At 40.5% G+C, this 15,038-nt stretch overlaps 1 protein-coding gene across 3 annotated transcripts in view; it reads left to right on the plus strand.

Annotated features, from left to right (window-relative positions):
* rnf152 (ring finger protein 152) overlaps positions 1–15,038 on the plus strand; it is a 48,062-nt gene that overhangs the window by 23,313 nt on the left and 9,711 nt on the right. Inside the window, exon 1 of one of the 3 annotated variants that reach the window (XM_074621434.1) lies at positions 192–214. The exons of 1 other annotated variant lie outside the window; for it this stretch is intronic. The gene's annotated coding sequence lies outside the window, so the exon portion shown is untranslated. Of the gene's footprint in view, positions 1–191; positions 215–6,619; positions 6,642–15,038 lie in introns of those variants that run through there. One more of the 3 variants, XM_074621435.1, reaches the window with a different exon arrangement.

The following is a 15,038-nucleotide window of genomic DNA, read 5'->3' on the forward strand; positions in this document are numbered from 1 at the left end:
CCTCAGGAGATGCTGTTGAAGGTCAGGCGTGTCCGATGTGTATGTACAGTGTGTGCTCTGTGTGGTTTATGTTGACATTTGTAGCCTGTTTTTATTCCCGTCTCTCTCTCTGCTGCAGGGCTCTCGTATCAGGCAACATGTGAGTGTGGAGGTTCAAAGAGAGAGACGCTACGAGAGAGTAGTGTTGGAGATGGAGATGGAGATAGAGAGGGAGGTAATCACTGGTTTCGTCAGTGATGGCGTGCGTTTGATGTCTGTGCAGGTTGAAGGGCGTCATTCAGCTCATGTGGATATAGAGACAATCATATGAGGCTCTCTGGGTCTGTCCTCATTTTCTTTCTTTCTCTTTTCCACCCACCACAATCCTGCTCACACCAAACACTGACAGAGATATCATAATAACATCTTTTTAATAATAAACAAACTCTAAGAAAATATCCTTCACACTGTCTCAAACTTCTCAAACATCTAATTGAACAGCTTTTCAATCTGAGAACTATCTTCTGTTGCAGTCTGACATTGGAAGAAGGGACCTAACAAACAAAGCAGTAGAAAAGGGACATCTTTTTAAGTGGAGATGTGGTACTGTAGCGTTTGCTCGGAGCAGTTGACTTCACATTTGTCATGTTGATCAAAGAAATATGTCGAGATAAAAGTTTGTGTGAGTGAGCACCAAAGATTAGTTGCTGTTTAGTCTTTTGAAATGTTGGGTTTCTTTTTATGTTTTGACCGCCACAAACAAAGCGGTAAAGATCTCAAAACATGACCACATAAAACCAAAATGATCTGCATGGTGCAGAAAATAAACGTAATACGGCTGATTATTTTAATGAATTATAAAGAATGGTTGTTGATTAATTTGTTGGCCATCAACTAATAAATGAATCGTCTTAAGACTTACCCTTAGAGACTCAATGATAACGTACCTCACTTCCCGATGTGAGACTAATGGACTGTTTTAAAAATGTAATCGTCAGATCTAGTGCAGAAACGACTACTCGATTATTCAGTAAGTTTATTGACCGATAATTAAGTGACCACAACTACGATAAATAATAATTTATTAAGCAAAAATATATATAAAAAAGTCACTTTCAAGTGTGAGCATTTCCTGCTTTTCCTTGTTTTGATTATCTTTGTGTTTTAGACTGTTGGTTGGACACATTTCACTATTTTCTAGCATTCTTTATAGACTAAACGATTAATCGGTTAACCAAACAATATAGTCATTATTGATAATTGATAAAGAAAACGATGCAGTCAGATCAGTCCATGAGGTAGTGCAGGAGCTCAGGAATGAAAGCGCAGCCTCAGTTGACCTCGGTCTTCGCAGATCAGAGCTCCGACTTCCTGACAACCTCGAGATAATGAACAACACCTGACGCTGCCACACACACACACACACACACACACACACACACACACACACACACACACACACACAATGACAGACACCATCCAGCTTTAATTCTGACAAATTGCCACCCCGGTTTCTGCAGAGTCTCTTTCTAAAGCCCTTTATCTGCCTCGCCTCGCCCGCCCATTCACCGGCACACACACACACACAAGCTCCGAGATTCATTCTCCAATCTATAGCCTCCCCAACAGGACCCATTATCTTAAGTGAGTGTCGATAGGATGCTGAGAGGCGCACTCTTTTTCTTCTTAATGTTCAAATGAGCTGTGGGAGTCGTTTCAGAGTGTGTGTGTGTGTGTGTGTGTTCTGGCTTGTAACCCAGCTCTTGTAAGTGCTGATGAATAACTGGCCTGGGTAATCTGTTGCACATATCCCTGTATATATATATGTGTGTGTGTGTATATGTGTGTCAGTGCTGCAGGGCTTTGATGTTGGAGCTGCCGTTGTCATCCCTCGTGTCGTTACTGGCGTCGCAAGGTCCCGCTCAGCCGTCAGACGCACCGACACTGCGCTCCCTTTTTAAAAGACTGCATGCCAGCCGGGGATAAAGCATGTAGGAATATCAAAGCTTATTTATTTGGCAACATCTGGGGACATTTTCTGGAGGATGATTGGAAGAGGAACTATTGAAAGCGGTCCCTTTCTTTTTTTAAAGTGAGAACATAAGAGAGCCAAGGTTCCTTCCTCCGAGGTGTTTAATTTCTCTTTTATAAAGAGCTAAAAGATGATTTACAGTCCACCCATACATCACCGAGGACTGGCTTCTCGTTTCAAAATCACCCCGGTGTTCCTCTTCAGCTTCCTCTGGAGGAAGAGCCGAGGCTTTAAGGCTGTTTGTTTGTGTAGAAACTGAGAGCATATGGTGAGAATAGCGCATAGGGGACACTAAAAAGTGATGCACAAACCCAGACACGGCTGGGACACACCTGTTGTCTCACTGAAAAAACTCATAATTTAGCTAATTTTCCAACAGCATTGATGGATAACCTATATTAATAACTGTATTGGCAGCAAACCAAGCAACAACATGCCTCATCTGGCCGTGTGCATCATTTATTAGTGTCCCCAGCTCTGGAAACAAGTTTCTGTTGTCATCTGTGCTACTTGCGGCACGTTTCTATATTTGGTTGTGGAAGATTTTTTTCTTAACTTGCATGTGTTTTCTTATTTTCTTGAGGCAGATTTTGGGCTATTTTGCTTCCATAACATGTCTTCTTTCAGACCAGTGGAAAGAAAACACCCCAAAATACACATTTAGGTGTTTATTTTACTACTTTGTCTAGTTGCGTCTGTAGATTTCACCCAAAGTTACCACTAGATAATGTCTCATTTGCATATTTAAACATAACGTTTCAGAAAACTTGTAATACAAAAAATAATTGCTTTAATGTCAGTAATCAACTGGGGAAGTTTCATGGTGATGTCTATTAATTACAATTTTTACCATATTCAGCTGTCCTTCAAAATGTATAAAATTTTACAATCCATATATTTAAAGGCTGTTTTCGCAGAATGAGTTTTTTCTCACTCTGAGTCAGAAATCTCCACTTCAGTAGCACTTACATCCACCAGACTTTCCAGTTTCATTCCTATCTATATTCTGAAGGTTTTTACAGAGGGGTTTGTTCATACATAATTCATAGCCTGATTTAAACAACATTTTATTCCTAAAAACATGGCGAAAATGAATATTTTTATGGCTGTTGACAGTATTTTCTGATTTATGGAGTGATTCAAGGAGATTTTCCTCTGTAAAAACCTTTGACTTTATTACGTCAACAAAATCAAACAAGGACAACTTTATCCAACATTCAGATTTCTGTTCCGGAAATGTATGAAAATTAGCACATATTTCATAAGATAATGCCTCGTTTTCATATTTAAACATACAGTTTCAGAAAACTTGTAATATAAAAAGTTATTGTGTTAATGTAAGTAATCAATTGATGAAGTTTCATGGCGATATCTTTCCGTTAATTTTTTTACCCTATTCACCTGATGTGTCTGGGCCTTTTAAACTGCAGCGTTTTGAGCTCTCAGGGCCGCCGTACTGAGCAGGTGACGGTACAGTGACTGTGAGGTCACCGCTGTAGAAAAGTAAATTAGCATGAGGCTGACAGCCAGCTCCTATAGTATCAGATGTGGTCCGTCCTGATGGATTTGTCTCTCAGTCCGTCAGAGGAGGACCCGACCCGTGACTCCGGAGCTACAGTGCCAATCAGAGCATCGACCCGTTTGTGTTTCCACCAGCCGGAGGTGTCCGCGCTGACATCGGCCTTTGTGAAATATTCCCCTCCTTGGCTGAGCGTCAAACGTGTCCTCAGCCTCCGCCGCCGCTGTCCGTCTCACTAAAGGAGACGAGGAGGGAGGGTGTGAAAATAGCTGACGGAAGACATCACGGCCATTTCTCAAGCTCAGAAGTGTAGCAGCAGGTGGCCCGGCAGCCGTCAGACGCACTTCTCACTTCTCACTTCTGCAGCACGTACAGAGAAGACTTTAATACTTTAATAATAATAATAATAACAGCTGTTCCTTAATGATTTCTGCTATCTATACTACTACTTTCCTCTTTAGGATTTCAATTTGCACTTTAAATAAAGGGATTAAATATTCTTAATTGGTTTGTACTCAAATGATTTGGGATTATAATAAAGACGTCTTTCAATAAGCTTGGAATTATTAGAAAAAAAGGAAGGACTTTGTGGACGCAGAAACGTCTCCGGTCCACTTAAGAAACACCGTTGATTGACAATTACGGTGCAGTCTATGTCATTGATGTCTCATTGATGAGCAGGGGTAGACAAATAATCAATTCTTAGATATATTGTGATTCTCTCTTTAACAAATCAGCTTCAATGTCCGAAACTCCTTAATCTGTTTAATTAATTTGATGGGATGACGCTGGAGTCTAACATGGTAACAAGATTATGGGATTATTATCATTAACTCTACTGCTGCTTGATCTTTAATGAACACATCCTGCAAGTCTTCACACACAGCTTCATTCTGTGCACCATGAGGAGAAGTTAAAGGAATATTTTGACATTTACTTATCAACATAAATGTCAGTATCGGTGTTATATCACAGTACGTGTAACTTGATGTTGCAGTATTGATAATATAAAGTGATATAGTACGTGGAAAGTATATAGTACATGCATTAATGGATTAAATTAATTCAGCTGCTTGGCAGTAATGTTAGCTGGAGGTCTCTCCATGAATCACTGCTGATCCTAGTGTTGGCTTTTCCTGCCTCAGCCTCCCGACCGCGGCCGGAGGGAACAGGGGAGACGCCGGAGTTTTGGTCGGAGACGATAACGTTTCTTATTCACCAGACACAGGAAACATCTGTTGGTCTGGAGGAGCTGCAGCAGTTATTTCTGCACAAACGTCCACTGCATTCACTAGATATTCTCAGAGCTACGAAGTCTTCTGCAGTGTGGAGTGAGCATGCATGAACGTGAGGTGGAGCGAGAACGAGCGCGGTGACCCGTTGCCTATGTAGATATAAACAAGCTAAATAAATGATTCTTAGTTTCAGGTGATTATACACTAATGAAAACATAGTTATTAATATAGTATTCCATTTCTGCCAATAGATCCACCTAAATCCTCCCCACTGGTCCTTTTTAAAGCTTAGTCCAGAGCTTGTGTTTCCTGTTTCTGACTCAGACTGAGCTGGCTTTTTGGATTTCTTTCCATCCGTCCAAAATTGACACATTTTGCAGAGAGGAGAAGAAAAAGGAGATGAACTGGAAATCACATTACATGTGTCCGCGAGGAGCCGGAGGAAAGAAACAAACCTGTTGTTGTTGTTGTCGATGCCAAACAGAGAGAGCGGCAAAGCGGCACACATGTCCTCCGTGGGAAGATATCCTGACTCGTCTCAACCTAGCAGTTAGTTTCATAATCACTTCCTTTTCATGACGGACATGAAAGAAAAGCATTTTAGATGCATTCAAAATCAGTTTTTGAACAAATCATAGCACCGTAAACCAAAATCGAATTGAATAATGAGGCGATGAGATCTTTAAAGCCCTGAAAGACGTTCTTTAACGTCCTCACGTTGGTCCATATTAATCGTCTCGTGTGCTCAGATAAAGACGGCTTACATCGTCTTACTGCGGCTGATCTCAGAGGGAAAAGTAAGCAGACTAATTGTTTATTTTCCGTGCCGATTTGAGACAGTGTTGACTCAGTATGGATTACTGGACACACACAGCCTGTCATTGATAGAGGATACTGCATGTTGTTGCGGCTGTACATTTCTAAAATCTCGTTTTTAAATGGGACTATTGTTTGGTAGTTTTCTTGCTTTCTATCGCCTGGCAGCAGGAACACACTCTGCTGCGCCACTTGAACCTCCTCCAGTCCGTTCACAATGATATTCATGTGTTTTAATGGCATTTTAAAAACATAATTGCATTAAATGGAAAGTAGCCGTAATGCGTCAGGTTTAGTGGGGTTTGGACGGAGCTAATGGGAAGTCCAAAAGGAAAATAATCCTGCATTTAAATATGACTTTTAAAAAGAGAGGAAATGAATGCGTGAAGGTTAAACTCTATTGAATCATGTGGCTCTTAGTGAAAGGTCACCACATAATGTAACATTTAAGAGGGTATCATAATGTGTTATTCTTGATTTAAAGAGGACTTTCACTGGGAGTTTTGCAAAAGTTTTTGGCGGCACTACTTTACATCTGTGACTCGTTCAGGGCAACTAACGATCCTTAATCCATCAATTATTTCCCTGATTAATTGTTTGATATAACATGTCAGAAAATAGTGAAAAATGGCCACAAACGTCCACAGTGACTTCTTTAAATGGCTTTTAACCGTCCAACCAAAAGAAGATATTCACTTAACTGTAATGTAAGATAAAAGTAGTTTAAAGGGACTATTTGTAACTTTCAGAAATGCTTGTTAACAGCGACAGGACTGTAAACAGGAGCTGGGGTTTGACTGTGACCTGACAGCACTGCTGAGTTTTGTAACCTGCACCAAGAAAACAAAGTGTAGGTGTGTCGTTTGACCCGGAGACGCTCTGACCTGAGTGAATTATCAGTCTGCTCCAGAGAAAACAGGTTTCAACACTGTTTAAGTGCCTCAGGCCTCCAACACACACACAGAGAGAGAGAGAGAGAGAGAGAGAGAGGACACTGTCGTCTACATATTGTTGGATATCTTTCAAATTTGCGTCTCACGACGAATTAGTTCCAGTCTGGGTGAGTTGGTTTGGGAGATAAATCATAGTTTGTGCTACTGTCTTGTGATCAATTCATGTTCTTATTAAGATCATAAACATGCATTCTTTGTGTTGTCTGCACTAATTGCAGCTTAAGTAAGCAGTTTGTGGATGGATGGATGTTTCTGTTTTGAGGCTTTTCTATTTCAGTGTTGTCTTCCAGTTGTTCAATACGTGCTCCTTTCTGACTGTCACCGTTAAGAAATGTGTGCATGTTTAGTCTATGTTAATGTTATGCTCTGTTAACATTGTTTTTAGTCGCTTAAAAACCAGTTGACAACTAGGAGAATTCATGTTTTCCATGGTTTCAAAACAAATTTCCCAAATTGCATATAGCAGCTTTAAAAACCTTAATCTTTTTCAACTGAGAATAAAATGTCTATACTATCAAATGTGTAATTTATGGAAACTAAACAGCATGGAAATTCATAATAAATAGAAAGCATCAAACATCAATAAACCACAATAATAAAAAACAGTATTGAAATGGTCATAAAAAAAAAATGTGTTTCCAGAAAATTTTACTAAATAAATGCACAAAATCTATTGATCCAAAATATTTCTAAATGTAGAAACATGAACACAATATTTCTTAACACTCCATAAGTTATTTGAACTGTGGACATTTTTTTTAATTTTGAGATATGCTAAACGTTTTAATAGTTTTATTATGTTGCATACGTAACGTAACGTACGTAATGATGTCATCGCGATTGTACAACGTGATGTCATGAAAGACTGAAGCCTTATAGCTTTCTGCTGCAGAAAGGAAGGATGCTCCTGTTCTGGTTTTTATTTTAGATCGATTTAAACGGGATCATGTAAACAACGATCGGGCGGCCGTGGGAGGTCACTTTTAAAAGGGTTTAAGCTGCCGTTAAAACAGTTTAAATGTATTTTTTATTATAAATTAATTTATGAAACTAGCTCACCAGTTCAGTTGGACAAGAAAGATGAAGTAGAAACACATTTTGTTATTATATACTTCTTTTTTTCTGGACCCTTTTAGATTTTGATTGTTAAAACTGTACAACTGATAGGTAGCCTTCAAACTTCAAACCCCTTTTTTCTTAACTTCACTGTTCCAGTAGTTATGTAATAAATGCTTAACACCACATTTGGACGGTATTCCACACAGTTCTGGAGTGAAACACATGCTCACATGTAAACAGTTGCTCAATAATTAAGCCTTAAATCAAAATGCAGTTGTCAGAAAGCGTTAAAAGACATCAAAATAGTCAGTTTATTAAAAAAAAAAAACTTCCTTGAGGGAGGGCTTATCCTCGGTTTCCTCAGGCTTGTTACTGATTCTCTTCGCCTGACAACTTATTTTTCCTCCTGGAAACACAGATGTATGTGTGTATGTATGTGTGTGTGTGTGTGTGTTTGTGTGTGTGTGTGTGTGTGTGTGTGGGAGAGAGATTGCTTTGTGGAGAGAGGATGATGTCGCCCGCCTCATTTGTTTGGGTTTGCCCGTAATTAACGTGTCAAAGCCGCCAGAGAGAGACATCGAGGTGTTTAAAGGGTGACAAGGCGACATGAAACAGTTTGAGCGCAACTCTATAAAAATGTAACGTGCCGTCACCTCGTCACTTCTACCACCCCCCCGGTCTTTCTTCCCGGAGCACCTCGGAGCGAGGGTTGTGACAAAACGGCAGCGATATGACAACGCCTGTCTCCTAGCAACATGCTAGATCTCCCCGTCTGTGGTTCAAATCGACTGAGAGACTCTTGAAAGCGTTAGCTCGCAGCGTCGCCGTGAGTGCAATAGACGTGCGCGTGGAGGTGCAGGTTGAACAGTTGACGGTGCGTGTGATGAATCTCTAATCGGGATGTTTTTGAGCATCCAGTGAAAGTGTTTTTTTTATTTCTTTTTTCCCCTGAACGTTCACCTGGTGAGCTTCTTCAAAACTCATGCTGGGTCTTTTGTCTGTTCGTAGCTAGACACCTCAACATACATTCAGGCACATGCACGCAACGATCCGTGCACACACACACGCGCATTACCGCTGTGCTGCTCACTGATGTGCGAATGATCTCAGTCGGAGGAGCAGGGGTCGGGGTGCGTTCGCCGCCTGCTGCGTCGCTCTGTGCCGGATAGACTCGAACAGCTGCAAAAAGATGCACAATGTTAAAGCCTGTCCTCTCAGGTAACCGCTTCGCCAGGAACGACTCTTATTTACCGCCTCCTATCAGACTTAAAAAGCACAATCCCAGACGCCCAGGTAGAAAACACATTTCTCTGCACGACCTCTTTTCCATAAAAGTCTGTGGTTTCCAAATGTCTTTTTTAGAGCCTCTGGAGAATCCGAGCCCCGAGGCCTGTCCTTAGCGGTGGATTTTATCACCCTCTCTGTGGTGAACTCTTTTATTTAATAAGTGAACCGGAGTGTTTCATTCCACAGCGGGATATACTCCATTTGAAGAAATGAGTCCTGCTTTTTACAAAATGATTTCTGGCATGAGAGGGAAAAAGCACATTATGGCCAACAGTTAAAAGTTATGAGTCATCCAAAGACCACTTTCACTTAGGAAATGTTTCAAGAGAGCCGTCTTTGTTTTTGAAACCGGTTGAACTTTTCCGGATCTTTATTGTCAACATGTTGACGGCACCATTGTCCCGCAGTTATTAATCGTTTTTTAAATAATCCTCATTTACATAGTTTCCACGAGCAGCCTGGTAGCTTAATTAAAAGTGTCAGCGTCGTTTGAAGTTCGGGCAGAGCCGCTATGCTCGCCTTTATCTCAGGTCTCCAGGATCTTTATTTGAATCTGTAGATGGAGATCAGGCCTCTGGGCTGCACTGATTCACCTCTTTCATCTGCTGCGAAAATTGCGCAATTTTCTCTGCGTAGAAGAGATGCCTTTCATCAAAGAGCGGAGAGGGCCGGAAGATTTGTTTAGCTGATGAGGAGTTTTTGGACTCTGTGTGACCTCGCTGAGGATTGATGGGATAGTGTCGGAGCATCAGGTTCAGTCGCTCACGTGCATACAGGTCGGTGAGTTCACATACAAACACACATATAATACACTTTTGTGTGTAAATCTCTTGTGTAACTTTAAAGAAGTAAAATACGATAAAAATTAGGGCTGTGCATTGGCAAGAATCGGGCGATACGATACGTATTATGATACAGGATTTCAATATATTGTGATATTTTGCAATACTGTAAGCAAGGTGATATATTGTGATTTTTTAAAAATCTAATTTCGTCAAATGTCTAACATCACAGCACTACTTTGAGAGGACATTCACTGAGAAGATGCATCTCTTTGCCAACGAAATACAGTATTGACTGAGTTCATCTTTGCATGTAAACATCTTACACCCTTAATAAAAAATATAGTTACTGTATATTTAGACATGTTTTCAAGTACGTCAGTTACGTTACGCTCATAGATTTAAACATTAATGTTGTAAATTTAAATAAACACAATAAAAACACAACAAAACTACTTGTTTATATGTAGTAAAAACATCACGGTTTTGCTTAAAATAAGTACATTTGTGACGTTGTTTAAGTTGAAATAAGTTAACAAGGACTTTTGGTTTCACACGGTGACAATATTGGTCTCTTGGGTGAAAAATCTTTCGTGGACTACGATCAATTAGAAACATATTTGTGATACGTCGAACACAAACGTAATCAACGTTTCTCTCTAAATATAATCGACAATGCAGTTTAATGAGTGAATGAATTATCCCAAACGTTGCATATGAACATGAATTTCATGACTTTCACAATTGGCAAATCAAAATTCAAAATGCATACCTTCCTCTATTAGTTCCTCTCTTTCCTGCAGTTTTCATTACAGAGCGGCAAAAACAAATCACAGCTGACATTATTGCAGGTTGTTATTTTTTTACTAATATAGTATGCAACAGAATTGCATAGGATTAAAGACACATTCTCAAAGCCTTATATTTATTAGTGGTCATGTTTTTTTGCACAGAAAATACCTCAACATGATAGGCCTACTGACTTTTGCAAAGCAGACTGAAGGAAAAGCTTGAATAGCCTTTAAATGCTGCTTCATGTAATATAAATTTACTTCTTTTCAATGGAACTGTTATATTCAGATTGCCTTGAGGTAGTAAAAATACATTTTCTGAAGGCTTTCATATCAGATTCAGTCAGTGTTTGATGAACGCTGATGGACAGATTACATAAAACGATGCTGCTTTTAGTTAAACGTGGGTGTTCATACAGTGCATAAAACTGGAGGAGGCTATTATCATTTTTTGATATCTTAGTTTGAGGAAAGTGTTTTTCTATTAAATCATTTTTGGTACTTAACAAAATAGAACTTCTCACATTGATGTTTAATGTTACCTCAACACAAGTATCTAACATAAACACACTACATTTAATCTGTTCAATCAGGTACAATGTTGCCAAAGGAAAAGTAAATCTGACTCTGCATTCAGTGTCAACTTTTAAGTACTTGATATGTAGCGATCCATTTTGTCTTTACTGTAAACGTATTCAGTTTTCTGCCTCTCGTGTCTCCCTTGGTGGAGGTCTGTGTGATGTCTGTGTTTGAGGACGCTCTGACCAGAGAGGTAATTCAATCAGCGCTGCCTCTCCTTTCTAGTTTCCCTGGTGGATTTGTTGCTGTTAACTGTGGAAAAGGTCTTCTGTAGTCAAATATTGGCTTTAGAGAATGAAACCAAATACCTGGAGAGACACCGGACGTACACCAATGTCCTCCGCTCGCCTCATTCGGGTTGGGCGGCGTCCCAGCGGTGCAGGAGTTGGTGTCACGCTCTGGCAGATCCGCGGGGGCCGAGCTCATCCAAGCAGCCCCGCCAGCTCTGACGCTCGCTGGCTCCTCGAGCTGGAAATTGCCATAATGTGTCCTGCAGTGGTCGGCTGCACAGGCCTCTATCAGGGGCTCCATCTGTGCTGAAACACACACACACACACACACACAAAGCGTCACGCGTCATACTTGGCGGTGGTGCATAGACAAGTAACAATATACAAAAATAGCACTCAGCTTTATGAATGTGATAGTGGAGCATCTCACTCCTAAACCACGGGCATTAATCTGCTGCTGTAAAAGCCTCCAATCCAGATGTTGGATTCCCAGGCTGCAGGGATTTATTCCCATTCAGCCACAAGCTTTAGTGAGGTTCAACACTGATGTTGGGTGATCTGGTCCGACTCACAGTCAGCGTTCCTCTTCATCCCAAAGGTGCTGGATGGGGTCGAGGTCAGGGCTCTGTGCAGGACAGTCAACTTCTTCCACACCAAACCGGGATCTATGAGCTGGCTTTTTGAACGGGGGAGTTGTCATGTTGAAGCAGAAAAGGTCCTTCTCCAAACTGTTGACACACATTATTGTCTGAAATCTCCTTTTACTGTAGCATTAAGGTTTCCTTTAACTGGAACTCGGGAACAACAGATGAAAAGTGTACAAAGGTATGTGGATAGGGGTGTCCACAAACGTTTGGCCACATAGTGTGTCCACAACTCAGTAAAGCGCACGCATGACAAGTGGTGGAGCGAAATTTCTTCGCAAGGTATCAAGTTAGCAACACTTTACTAGCTAGCGCACCACCGCAACAACTAGAAACATTTAAGAACACAAATTTAAGGTTCAGTCACGCCAGAAAGTGGCGGGGACTGCCCAATGTTCTGACGACCCATTGGTCCAAGAATACACACTCTCTGTGCTAATTATTATTCAGAATGACATCATCGGACCTTCCCGTCTCCTTGCCTTGATTGCCTTTGTTGGTTTGGTTGGTTAGGTTAGGCATGAGGATTGAGATTAGGGTAAGAATATCAGGATACGCGACCTGATTATGTAATTTTGCATGATAATTAGCCACGTGCTTCTGGGACATTTTTCGGACTGTTGGGGTGCCAAAACAATGGGCTGTCGGAACAAAGGCATGGCACCAAACTGGCACCGCACAACTCAACAGTGTGTCTTTGCAAAATATGTGGTTCGGGAAGCTTGGTGACGTGTTAGCCAGTTGCTCTTTGTTACAACATGTTTTGCTTGGCGAACGATTCGTGTGGATTTACTTTGGAGATATCTCGTTTTGGGGGTCACCCCTATGTTCCCAGGGTGCTATGATACAAACTAACATTGTAAGAGATTGGTAAGGGCTATCTTCGCACTTAAAATTGCAAACAAATGAATGGAGGGGGGCGTTTCAAATGCAGTTCGAATGGTATATATCCGTTGAGCCACTGTGGAGTTATCAATGTCTAAAGGGTGAATTTGAGGGCGTAACATCAGCAGGCTGTCAGCTGGGTGATTTCAACATATTGACCGATAGAAACATGCGTTGCTGAGAACATTAAACCCTTTGAAATGTCTTGTTAATGGGTCATATTATGAGGATATTACGTGGGGAACATAGGACCCTGGGGACAGAGATACGCTGCCCTCTTTTTGCCGTGATTAACTGAAATTGCAGTACTTGCTTTCCTTAGACCATAACTCATATCTATATGCTCAATCCATTTCTCTTTCCTTAACTTAACTCAACCTTAAAACCAAGATGTTATCCTCCCACAGCCCTTCTGAAGAAGTGAGGATCAGCACGTATCCATACTGTACGCTGTGACCTTATCCAAGGACTCTTCTCTGTCCTTCTCGCCTGTGCAGTTAACATGAAGCGTATATATATAGTATATGAAAAATGGGCTGCAGTTAAAGGTAATAGATGAGTTCTGGATTGACACACGGGCGCACTGTGGAGCATAAAAAGCAGCCGGCCACTCAGCGAAGGAGCTGCTGTTGCCCTTTAGCCTCCGCAGCTCCTGCACGACTACTTTAGCTGGTAGATGTTGACTCCCGTCCAAAATGTGTGGGTGAGGAAATCAGCACGCCGACTTTATGCAAATGCTGGCTCAGCACTCCAGCCCACAGTCAAGACTGAAACGAGAACATGTTTGATTTGTGCTGTAACGTTCATGTTGAACGGCTGAAACATGTCGACCGTTCTGTTACCGCCTCAGTATTTATTCACCGATGAATAAAACAAGGATATTAAGATTAATTTCATACTTTAGCATGCATAAGTGATTGGCATAAAGTCAGCACATGCATCACAGCGCTGTGCATTTATCTATCATCCCTCGGGGCTTAATGGAAAGTGCCACAAATCGCATGGACGGACTCCAAATGGAGCCGTTCACTTCCACTGTTTCTGGCGTATTTAGTGGTCGGATGATGTGTGAGGAATAAAGGATGGTAATATTGGAGAAGATTTGAGCGACGGCTTTACGTCGTGATGAACTCTCTGGATATCTGTTCAAATACGGGCATCAGTCCAGATGTGAGTTTTTACTGCTGCCACAGAGTTTTATTTGTTTGTGTGTTTGGTTGTTATGGATATCTCAAAAGCTTGCCAGCATATTTCAGTGTAATTTAGTTGAATGTTTGGCCATGAGCCGAGCACCAACTGGTGTCACTCCAACAGTGTTTTGAAAGGATTTATTAATATGAGCAGATAGGAGCTGCATCTAAATATCCAACCTCTGGCTTGTCGTGTCTGTGAAGGCGCGCTGGGTTGCAGGGCGATAACCTCAATTTGTTACCATGGATACAACCACTGCTGAGTATTTATCTTAGTGGTTCAGAACAGAACTCACATTGGGAATTTGTGTGCAAAAAAATAACATCCTCTACATTTCTACATTTATTATTGGAGGCTCACTATGCTCAAAATTATCATTATGTTTATCATTATTGACACTCTGTCATCCATATTGATGTGGTTTATGGATAATCTTCTGAACAAGATTTGGATACTTGAAAGAGGGGAATGTACAGTATACACATAGTGATATACTGTATATGTAAGGGCTTCCCAGTCTGTCGTTTTGGTCTTAGTTGAGTAAGATTTCTTTTGTCGATTAGTTGTTTTTTATGCTTTTTTCATGCTGAATGACTTATTTCCAAGAAACTTATGAGCACTTCTCTGTTAAATAAGATATAAAGTGGTGCTTTTGTGTGATTCTTTGTGGAGGATATTGACTTTTCACAAATATATAAGAGTCATTGTTTGTTCTTTGGAGACATGCAAAAAGGAATACAGATTAATAAATTGCAGCAATAAATATTTTACAGAATTGACCATCACTTTTATTCAAGTGTATATATTCGGTTTAAATTGTTATTATTCATAAAAAATTTAATTTCAAGTGAGTTTCCATTTCCTGTTACTGTCATTTATGATTATATAGTAGATAGATAATTTGACAAAAATCTTATCTCAAGATCCACTTGCTGTTTTTTTTTCTACAGCTTCCAACTAGCACTGCACTATTTTGACAGAAACATCTAATTACAATTATTTTGACTGATATTGCAATAGCGATATGATTTGCTATTTTAGAGGAAATGATCATTT

The sequence above is a fragment of the Sebastes fasciatus genome, chromosome 21, assembly GCF_043250625.1.
Source record: "Sebastes fasciatus isolate fSebFas1 chromosome 21, fSebFas1.pri, whole genome shotgun sequence".
Classification (NCBI taxonomy): domain Eukaryota; kingdom Metazoa; phylum Chordata; class Actinopteri; order Perciformes; family Sebastidae; genus Sebastes; species Sebastes fasciatus.